The sequence below is a fragment of the Bos grunniens genome, chromosome 16 (assembly GCF_055505025.1).
Source record: "Bos grunniens cultivar Pamir isolate PY7600 chromosome 16, Bosgru_T2T1.0, whole genome shotgun sequence".
Lineage (NCBI taxonomy): Eukaryota > Metazoa > Chordata > Mammalia > Artiodactyla > Bovidae > Bos > Bos grunniens.
In genome coordinates this window covers 24728280-24737844 of record NC_141180.1, presented here as the reverse complement: position 1 = coordinate 24737844, position 9565 = coordinate 24728280, and the positions used below count along the sequence as shown (strand labels likewise).

The following is a 9565-nucleotide window of genomic DNA, read 5'->3' as shown; positions in this document are numbered from 1 at the left end:
TACTCTTCACCATAATCACATTATTCTTGTTTAGAGATAAATAAGCAGAGGCAGGAAGAGGTTAAGTCAAAGTTCATCTGCCAGTAGCAGACACAAGCTTCGGATACACTCAGTCTGGCTCTGGGCACACCTTCACACTTCTGAGAGCAGCTCCCTGATCCCACATCTCTTCTGTCCTCTTCCTTCTCCTGCTCTCTCTCCAACAACATTTGATGACTATGGAGCTGAACTAAAACATGTGGGCTCGTTCCATTATGTTGTAGATATGTGCTCCAGAATCCACCTCAAGCAGGGCAGGAGAGGGGTGGAGGGTAGGGCTGTGACCTATTGGAATAGCTGGTTCATAGAAAGGGTAAAGGCCTGGCCATCCGATGGCAAAAGGGTAAGGGTAGATGAAAGGGCACCACTGTGCCTTCCTGGTGATGGGGGTCTTCAGTGCTGGTGAGCGGGAGGCCTCTGGGAAGGGCTGGGGGTCAGAATGGGCTGTGAAGTGGACCCTCTGGGTCTGCTATTGCTCTCAGGTGTCCTCAGAAACCCACCACTCCCAGCTGTGAGTCGATGGAGGGAGAGGGGGAGGGAGTCACAGAGGTTCTGTCCCTGAGGTCTCCACTTGTTTCTTTCTATGCTTGAGGTCTTCTCCTATTTTAAAAATGGTAGGCAATAAATCCCAGAGTGCCTGAAACAGCAAAAAAAGAGAGACTCGCTGAATGCACTTTCAAACCCTGAGACCCCGCTCTTGGCCAGGAGACATGCAAACTCTTTTAATAACCTTATTCTGGACCTACTTAAATGGAAACAGCCTCCAGTATTTTTAGCTGCTGTGTAACTGAAGTAAAAACAAAGAGGGGAAATTTTGTATATATTTTTTCCTTTCCTGGTTAGAATAAGAAAGACTTGTTCATTATCTCTTAACTGAGTTTTTGCTGGGAAGAGAAGGGAACACCCAAGAGTCCCTCTTGGCTCCTCCCCTGGCCTGGATGGGATTTAAACCCAGAGAGGACAGCTGAGGGAATTAGAGAGCGAGGGATAGACAAGCACCAAGGTCTGCAGCCCCAGAGGCCCGGCTTCCAGGTAGCAGAAGTATTGGAAGTGGTACCCCACAGCATCCAAGGTAAGAGCACCAGTCTCTGAAGATCCTACCTGTAGGGGGAGGATGGTGGCCAGGTGCGAATGAATTCATGGGCTTCACTTCCCGATCCTGAATATCCAGGCAGAGTAATTGGTCTCCTGTCAACTCCATGAGGTGATATTTATTTCCAATTAGGAAATACTATTTCCTAATAATATTTCCCAGGACCTGAGTAACATGTTCCTAACCAATGGTATACTTGATTCCCCAACTGAGCTAAGCACAATCTTCTTACCTGGCCAGATACAGTCTGTATTGTAGGGAAATTTCCACATGGAATAATAGATTTTTATATTAATGTTTCTTTTAAGTCTAGCAGGTTCTCATCTCTATTTTTTTGTTGGCTTTACAATGTCAAAGACTTCTCTGTTTTTGTAATTTATCTGCTATATTTCACTTTTAAAAATTCTAAAATGGAGCTTTCATTTTAGTTGTGATCAGGAAACTATTATAACTTTTTTCTTTTCTGGATTTTGTATATTCCAATAAAGATGATGTTTGTGAATGAACCTGAAGAGCTTTGAAGTTTATTCAAATATTTAATTTGATCAGTTTTGATTCTTATTGTAAGAGGACAATGTCTTTTCTCAAAATCTTAATGCTATTACCCATAATGCCACAAAGGAAACATTTTGAAACTGTTCAAGGAATAATGTTGTGGGTTAGTTTTGGGAGATGTTTTCATTTACGTATCTATTTATCTATTTTTATGTTTGGGAGAGAGCTAGGAGAAGGAGAGAGAAAGAATGAGTGAGAACAAACATTTAAAAGCACAAAACTGAGTTGCCTATATAAGCATTAAGAAAAGAACAAGTCCTAACATAAAAATGAGAAACTGCCCAAATCTGGACATAGGTTAACCACAGTGCCCAAAGTCCACTGGTTCTTGGAGAAGCTGAAGTATTACTAAGGTATCGGGTGACACCTGCTCAGCCAAGACTATAGATTGGTGGCTGGCTGAGCACAGAGACTACATGGAAAAAACTCAGTGTTTTTTGGCATTTGGACATTTGTTGGAGACTCAGAATCAAGGCGAGAGTGTTGGGAGAAGGAACTTAGGAAGGAATAAAGAGTACTAGCATCAGTATTATTTTCCCAGGGAGGAGGGAAAAAACCACCTGACATTCTTTCATGCAATTCTGAATCCTGCTATGTCCCCAAGTTTGTGGGCTGTAGTTGACTCCTGGAAGAGAGAAAATAGGACAGCATGACTTGAAATCATCTTGTGGCTTCTGGTTTCCATCCCAGTCCTCGTCTGTGGTTTGAAATGAAGGGTAGACTGAGGTCTGTTCCCAAGAAGATGCCAGAGGAAATCATGCCCAGACCCAGTGGAAACTCTTGTCCACCCAGTGCTCATTCCAGAGCCTTGGCTCCTATAAGGTCTGGATACAGACATGAGATCATGGTTGAGGTTCTGTAGCAGTATCTGGAGTCACCAGAATGCGAGCCGATGAAGCTGAGATCTCAGATCTGAGATTTCAGGGGCTTTTCTGGGTTTCAGCACAGTAGACTCACTGTTAATGACAACCAGCCACCATCTGAATATGTGCTGTTGGTCTCAAAGAGAGATCCAGTGAGTGTGGGTGGAGCAGTGCAAATCCTTGGAAATTAACAAGGAAAGGCCTCTCCTCTTCGATAGAAGGCTGGAGCTTTCAAGTTATTTCAATATGTGGAAAACCACATGCTAAACTAAAGAAAGGAATTGCAACTTTTTCATGACGTGTCTCTCTTCCTTATCATTCAGCTGCAAGTATAGTTTCTCATCAGACGCCCTCAGGGCCATAGGGAATAAGGTTAATTTTGTATAAAGTAATATTTAGTCATTCTGGAGCCTGGGTGTTTGGTTTGATGTGGTTCGAGGTCTCTGAATTTTTGCCCTTGTGCCCATTTTGTCTTCTCCTCATGCATGAGCCTGTGCGTTCCCTTGAAAGCAAAATGAAGGTCTTTTTGTGTGTGTGTGACCTTCCTGGGGGATAAACAAATATCTTTGTTGGAGCTTCTAAACATTCTTAGTATAGAGGCTGGCACATAATAAGTGCTTAGAAAATGGTAGCCACTTTCTCATCACCCATGTGAGTCTTTGCAGGGTGGATTAAGATTCAGTTGATAGAGACTTCCCTGGTGGTCCAGAGTTTAAGAATCTGCCTTGTAACGCGTAAGACCTAGCTTCAATCCCTGGTTAGGGAACTAAGATTCCACATGCCTTGGGGCAACTAAGTCTGTGTGCCACAACTCCTGAGCCTATGCACCGCAGTGAAAGATTTATGATGTAATGAATATCTTGAGTGCCCTAAGACCTGATGCAATCAAGTAAAAAAAAAAATGTTAAAGAGAGATTCAGTTGATAGAACAAAACAATCACACGAGCAATCTAAGAAAAAGTGATTGAGTGCTGAGGCTGGGTCAGGAATGCCATCCTTTATCTTTTCCAGCCTATGGCACATAGGCAGACTTGATAGAGTTCTTTGTGAGAAGGGGTATTGCATGGCAGTGTGAGGTCTTCACAAGGATTTCTTGGCCACTCACTGGGTGTATTCCACTGAACTAGCAGAGTGGTTGAGTTGAGGGAACTGAGGTCTGAAATGTGACCGTATTAAGCCTTATCACATAAAATCAATTTTTCATCCTCACTCACAACTTGCTGACTCATGTCCTATGGAGAATGGCTGTGCAGAGTTCAACGTCACAAAGACTAGAAATGAAAGTGCTCATATACACTTGGTTTGTCTAAAGAGTGACCCAGATGGAAACAGTATGACCTTGGGCATCATTTGTTGTTGTTTAGTTGCTAAGTCATGTCTGACTCTTTTGCAACCCCATGGATCTCAGTCCACCAGGCTCCTCTGTCCATGGCATTTCCCAGGCAAGAATACTGAAGTGTCTTGTCATTTTCTTCTCTAGGGGATCTTCCTGACCCAGGAAGTGAACCCACGTCTCCTGCTTTGGCAGGAGAATTCTTTACGACTGAGCCACCAGGGAAGGCCTTGTGTATCATAGGTGTTTGCAACCTGCAGGAGAAAAAGATACAAAGGTGAAACTCCTTACATAAGGTTTCCAGGCCAGGGTGAGTTGAGCCACGGCAAGTACTCAGTTGCATGAGAACTTGTTCTCCTAGACTGAATGTTTGACTTAAAAGACCCTCGAGTCACTCAGGGTCTTTAGAGTTAAAAGACCCTGAGTTAACAGATCACTGGTGAATATGCCAGAGGGAGTTTGGGAGAGGAGTAAATTTTCCAGGGAACTTTTGTGACATCGCGACATCCCTAGCTACCCACCTCCTTCACTTTCCTTCCTAGCTCAGTGATGTTCACCCTTTCATTTGGGGACAGAATATCTTTTGAAGTGATTCCACCCTGAAATCCAAGATAATACAGCTTTTCTAAAACCCAAAGCAGTGCTCTTATTTGCTGTGGTTAACTGTAAGGGCAAGATGAGGTAATAAGGGAACCAGAGAAAGCCCTAAATTTAAATAGATCTGTAATGGTAGCTAAGAAATTGGCCACTACTCTCTTTGATCTAAGTAGTATATTTTATTCCTGCCCTTCTTTGGAGAAAATGAAGTGACATAAAGACCACCAGCCCTAGGATTGGAGAGGACTATCTGGGATTACAGTCCATCCTTCTCCTCTGGCCAAAGACTTGGTTGATAATTACCCCTACAGACAGACGTCTTGGTGTGCTTTGTGTCTCCTAGGAAGAGAGCTTTCCAGCCTCTCAAGATAACTGACCAGAATTTAACCTCTTTATGGGACAAACAATAATTTCTCTTTCCAGGGGTTTATCTTTGGTACTGCTCAGAAAAAGTTTGTGTTTAACTGAGCACTCGGTATGCCTTGGGCTTCCTTTATTTTGGAGAATCCCTCTCTGAAACATTTCAGGAAGGCGGACATTTGGTCTCTTTTTCACATGTAGTAATCTTATTGGATTTTTTCCATTTGATGCAATAATTATAGCAGAGAAATGAAGAACAAGGATATGGGGAGTGGACAGACCTGGTCTTGATCCCAGCTTGGGATATATTCCTTAGCTCAGATGGTAAAGAATCCACCTACAATGCAGGAGACCTGGGTTCAATTTCTGGGTTGGGAAGATCCCCTGGAGAAGGAAATGGCAACCCACTCCAGGCTTCTTGCCTGGGAAATCCCATGGACAGAGGAGCCTGGTGGACTTCAGTCCACGGTGTCGCTAAAGAGTCAGACACGACTGAGCGACTAATACACTTGCTTCTTATTAGCTGTGTGACCTTAGGCAACTTACTTAACCTCTCTGAGCACCTGTAACAAAGAATGACATCAATTGACTACCAGGATTTTGAGGATTAAATGAGAATCCTGTCTCATTATTAAGCATGTGACACAGTACCCATCATCTAATAAACACACAAGCAAAAACACACCAGCAGAAACCCAGTGGCTATTCTTATTTACACAAAATATTACTTTGGCCAGGACTGTGGTTTAAGGCTGTGAATATGGAGAAATTCAACAGTCACGGCCACTGTCATCCCTGAGCTTACAGGGATGTCTCAGGTAGGAATTCACATATAGATCGGGGAGCTCTCAGTGTTTAGTTGGAAATGAAAGCCACAGGGGTAGATGTGGCTGCCAAAAGAGAATGAAATAAAACATAAATGTAGAGCCCAGTGACATCAGTTCAGCCTCAGGGCTGAACTAGGGGGAACATCCATCCAGTTCATCGTCAGCAGGATACACCTCAAAGAACCTTTCTCAGAACAGCAATAGGAGGCAGCATTTGTCCTGAGTTTTAATGCACATGGCTCCTATTTCTCCCCATCACCCACCGCCCCTCCTGAAGTCAGAATTAAATAAAGGTTCAGTCAATGAGGGGCTTCCCAGCTGGCACTAGTGGTAACAAACCTCCTGCCAATGCAGGAGATGCAAGAGATTCGGGTTCGATCCTTGGGTTGGGACAGATTTCCCCTGGAGCCACTCCAGTATTCTTGCCTGGAGAATCCCCATGGACAGAGGAGCCTGGTGGGCGACAGTCCATAGATTTACAAAGACATGACTGAAGTGACTTAGCATGCACCACATGCACGTCAGTCAATGAAACTAATCCTCGAGGACGCCTGGTTTCCTGCGTGCGTTTTCCCGGCGCTCCTACAGCCTTTGCCGATATATTCCTACAGCAGTTACTCTTCTCTCCACGGAAAACTGTTCCCCATAGGATAATCATCCCCATTCAGAATCTTGCCCTGCATTTTTCCGGGTGACGTGTACTGCCCTCGCTGTCTCCTCCCTGTCCTCACAGAGCTCTGTCTGTGGTCACCGTTCATAAAAGAGTGGGTGAAGTCATCCCCTTCTTCCCCTGAGCCCCCTGCCACGTGTCGGAGAGAGAGCCAGAAGGCATCTCCTCCCGCCCATTACCCTTGACAGAAGAGCTAGGTTGAGGACTCCGCCATTCTCATCATCTTTCGAGAAATACCCCTGCCTAGGAAAATCTGCTGAAACGGCAATGGCAACCCACTCCAGTACTCTTGCCTGGAAAATCCCATGGATGGAGGGGCCTGGTGGGCTGCAGTCCATGGGGCCACACAGAGTCAGACACAACTGAAGTGACTTAGCAGCAGCAGCAGCAGGAAAATCTGACCTCAACGTGTGGCATCCAAGAGGCTGTAATTAGCAAGGACATCTTGCTACAACTTGGAGGGATGGGTGACAGTGAACACTCCTACAAGGGCTTCTGGGATTTCCCCTATTCCAGGCTTCAAAGACAAACATGGAGAGACTGGGTGGGCTATGCCCAGTCCTGCTGAGGTTTATGACAAGAGTCCATGGATTTTTTTGCGTTTGTTCAGAACTTCTTCAGAAAACCATCTGTACTCCATTTATATTTTGGAGAATAGCAAGCCATGGGCTGGGGGTAGGGGGGTAGTTGGATAACAGCAGTGGGCAGAGAGGTCCGAAGCCTGCCTTTTTAGCTCTATTTTTGCCTGGGAAGCGGAGATTTGACAGTGGAAACTGGTGTGCAGCCTGTACCTAGAAAGTGCTTTTTCAGATCCATCTGTGTGGTAACTGGTGATGGCAGAGCGCCCAGAAGTTAATGGCTCAGTTAGTGGACACTGTGCTCCTGGGTTTCAGTCTACGATCTTGCAGTTTCCTTGCACAATCAGGGGGCACATTGCTTGTTGGCTCTGAGCCTCAGTTTCCATCCTAGGGAAGTAAGCAGAGAATGTGTGTGTGACTGATTTATCACTCAGCTGAACTTTGGAAGACAGTAACGATGAAATACGGTCATTTTTATCCTACACCTACCTTCCAAATCACTCTACTGGTGCTCCTCACCTTCTCCATCTTCTGACAAAGGTCTCCAGCAGATTCCAGAGCTCTGTTGGTCATTTTGGGGTTTGGAAGAGAACCCCTTTTGTGAAAGGCAGGTCCACTCCCATATCAGAGTCTCGGTCTCCCACCCAAGCTGCAGCTTTTCTTTTCACTCAGTTTAGGGTGATGTTGGAATCCAAAGATGAGTGAGCGGGTGGGAGCGGGGGGGTCACATTTGGCCTGGTAAGTTGCTTTCCTTCTTCCATCTCCCCCACTCCAACTAGCACATTGCTCACTGAGGCAGGGTCGGGGGTCAGAAGAGAAGGGAAAAGGCATTTCGCTAAGCAAGGGCTGTTATAGTTCCCTCTGGTTATCAGACGCCTTGTTAAGGCAGCTGCTCCCAGAGCTGGTTCCACCTGCCCCCTCTTTTCTTCAGACCGTCCCCATTCTACCCTCTGAGCACCTCCTCTGGTAGTTCGCCCCCTGGAGTGAGCTGTGGCGGGTGCATCTCAACTCTGGCCCCAGATGCGTCATTTTTGTGGCATGAACTTCACCTGTGGAAGGACTTACATACCTTGTCTCCCCAAACTCTGTGGTGCAAGCCCTCCCACTGTGGCTTCCCTCTAATGTCTGCTATGCAGCCCGTTCCAAGAAAACTCCCATCTCTGAATTCCTCCAGGCAAGGGGCAGGTACTGTATTCATCTCTTATTCACCCCAAATTCCCCACCTCCAGAAACTCTCCAGTTGTACAGCGTTCTCTAAAATGTTTGGGGACTTATTAACCAACTGTCTAAATAAGCTGATGACAAGAAATGTCTTACTGACCATTCCATTACCTCTGCAAGCTGTTGGGTCCAGTTCCTGGAATGTAATAAGTGATCAGAAGAGGTGTGCTATTACTATTATCAATAATACATGCTTTGGATAATATTAATAGAAAGAGCCAAGATGGAGTGAGTGTGGCAAAGGGGTAACATGAAGAAGAGCTTTCCTTTGGGGCTGTTCTGGTTAGTTCACAATGGTGGCACAATCTTTGGGTACAACATATAGGACATTTGTTCAAAGGAGGGGATTGCATAGAAATGATATATACTGAACTCATCCGTTATTTGTATCAGAATGTCGCATCAATGAAGAACAAGCACAGGCTTGCAATCAGATACACCTAAATGAGAATCCTGTCTGTTTGCCTACTGGTTGAGCAGCTCCTGGTAAGTGAGCTTACTTTCAACACCTGGTTCTTCACTCAGGGTAAGGAGAATAACACCAATCTTACATGAGGATTAATGCATCTGGTCAATGCCTTGCACGTAGCAGCAACTTGACAAATAACATTTACTGTTGTAATGTTCTTATTTTTTAAATAACAATTCTGCCAGGGTCCTTCAGCATTTATTTCCTCCACTTTCTGATACGAAATAAATGGTGACTATTAAGAATTAAAGATTTTATACAGTATTAGAATTTGGCTTAATGACTAGGGAATTTCCTTTTTTTCTGCCCAGAAGTAGTCTGCCCAGGTCAATTCTTTTGATCGTGTTCCTCTGATTTCAACTATTGATGTGGAGGAGAGGCAGTATCAGATGAGGACACATGGGGGTTTCTAGGATTCTAGCAGCTTCCCTAGTGGCTCAGGGCTTCCCTGGTGGCTCAGACAGTAAAGAATCTGCCTGCAATGTGGGAGACCTGGGTTCGATCCCTGGATCAGGAAGATCCCCTGGAGAAGGAAATGGCAACCCACTCCAGTATTCTTGCCTGGAGAATCCCATGGACAGAGGAGCCTGGCAGGCTACAGTCCATGGGGTTATAAAGAGTTGGAGACAATTGAGTGACTAACACTTTCATTAGCAGTATTCTAGTTCTTTTTAAAAAATTTTTAATCGACAACAATATTACAGTAGTTTCAGGTGTACAGTGTAGTAATTTTATATTTCATCAGTTACACCTCATATGAAGTTATAAAATAGTGACTATATTTCCTCTGCTGTACATTATATCCTTGTAACATTTATTTTATACCTAGTAGTATGTACCTCTTAATCCACTTCACTTCATTTGCCTCTCTCCCACCTCATTCCTCTTTGATAACCACTAATTTTCTCTATCTGTGAGTCTGTTTCTCTTTTATTTATTCATTTATTTTTAAGATTCCAC

The 9565-nt window shown here is 44.6% G+C and overlaps 1 protein-coding gene across 2 annotated transcripts in view; it reads left to right on the top strand.

The window, feature by feature from the left end:
• The first annotated feature begins 979 nt into the window (after nt 1-979).
• TNN (tenascin N) overlaps nt 980-9565 on the top strand; it is a 72910-nt gene continuing 64324 nt past the window's right edge. Inside the window, exons 1-2 of one of the 2 annotated variants that reach the window (XM_086342442.1) lie at nt 980-1111; nt 8530-8622. The gene's annotated coding sequence lies outside the window, so the exon portion shown is untranslated. The remainder of the gene's footprint in view (nt 1112-8529; nt 8623-9565) is intronic. The other variant, XM_086342441.1, reaches the window with a different exon arrangement.